Source organism: Terrapene carolina, unplaced genomic scaffold, assembly GCF_002925995.2.
Source record: "Terrapene carolina triunguis isolate 2854851 unplaced genomic scaffold, T_m_triunguis-2.0 Scaffold49677, whole genome shotgun sequence".
Lineage (NCBI taxonomy): Eukaryota > Metazoa > Chordata > Testudines > Emydidae > Terrapene > Terrapene triunguis.
In genome coordinates, this window is record NW_020714028.1 from 1 (window position 1) to 1,354 (window position 1,354).

Consider the following 1,354-nt stretch of genomic DNA (forward strand, 5'->3'; position numbering starts at 1 on the left):
TAGCAGGTGGGGAGGTGGTGTTGTCGGTGGTGGTGGTATTGTGGATGGTAGCAAGTGGAGCAATAATAGCAGGTGGGGAGGTGGTTTCGTGGGGGATGGTGACATTGTAGGTGGTGGTAGGTGGGGTGGTGCTGGTATCAGGGGTAGCGGAAGTCCCACTGCTAGCTGTTGCCACTGAGACTGGCTCTGACATTCCCCCGAGCAGACCGATGCCCAGGACGCTGTCCAGTTCCGACTGATAGTGCCTCTGGATCCAGCTGGTCACGGATGGATGATTTTCAGCTCGTTTTAGATCAGGGAGGTTTACACCAAGCAAATTTTTCACATTCTGGACACTGAGGTTCTGCAACGCATTTGTGAAAACAGTTCAACTTCACAAACAGGCGGTGTTACCAGAGGATACTTTTTCTAATATGATTACTGACAAAATAATAACATTTAAAAAAATATGTATTAAAGATACAGCATCCCAAATCCCTCCCATCCAGTTCTCATCGGGCAATAGCCTTGACGCTAACACTTGCTAAACATGATTGTGCGGCCTCTCTCCTGTGAAGTTACATTCCCTGTCTACTGAGATCGTCAGCTCCTCAGGACAGTAAATGTGTAAAGCATTATATGTGCGTCAGTGGTGCAAACCCCCTTTCTCTGTGGATCCCTCACTCCACCGGCTGTTCTGTGGCATTTCATTGGTGGACATTCCACTAGAGATCCTGACCGTACCAAGACAGCTGGTAGAGTCTCTAGCAATGGAATTGGGGTCTTCTACTAGGCACGAGCCAGCAGTTTAAGGAGCATGCAATGAATGTGTGTAACATACCTGCAGTTCGCTGGGTTTTAAGGAAGTAAATGTGTCGATATCCATGCCAATATTAGATCCTGCTAAGTGTTCCAGGTCCTTTATTGGAGCTCCACCTTAATAAAAATAGGTAGGGTTTTTAATAAACTTACAGACGCGGTAGCATTTTCCAAGCAGGGAGCAGGGTTCTTACTGCATGTCTTTTATAAACATCTAGTTATGCCAATGTATGGAGGGGGCAGGGGAGGACCAGTCCTGTATCAACTGCACTAGAATAAAAGAAGGGAAAAGTTTAAATACCTACCTAAATATGGCTGAATTAAAGGGTAGTAAGCACTGGTTCCAGTTTGGCTAGCAAATGCATCCCGGGCTTTTGCATACAGCCGGTCTTTCTTGCTTTGTGAACAAGAAGAAATGTCTAATTTCCCAGCAGTCCTAGGTGAAGAGAAAGTTGCACGTTACAATCTGTGGCTCCTGCCCAGAATGAGAGCAAACAAAGGCCCAGTCTTGTGACCATATGAACCCTCCCAAGATCCATAGCTAATTGGATGGATG

At 46.3% G+C, this 1,354-nt stretch overlaps 1 long non-coding RNA gene across 1 annotated transcript; it reads right to left on the reverse strand.

Moving 5' to 3' along the window:
• Positions 1–89: 89 nt before the first annotated feature.
• On the reverse strand, positions 90–1,194 carry LOC115271569. Its single transcript, XR_003900003.1, has 3 exons — positions 1,104–1,194; positions 821–915; positions 90–343 (listed from the first exon to the last, which is right to left on the reverse strand). It is a non-coding gene; the product is annotated as an uncharacterized LOC115271569 (long non-coding RNA).
• Positions 1,195–1,354: the final 160 nt, after the last annotated feature.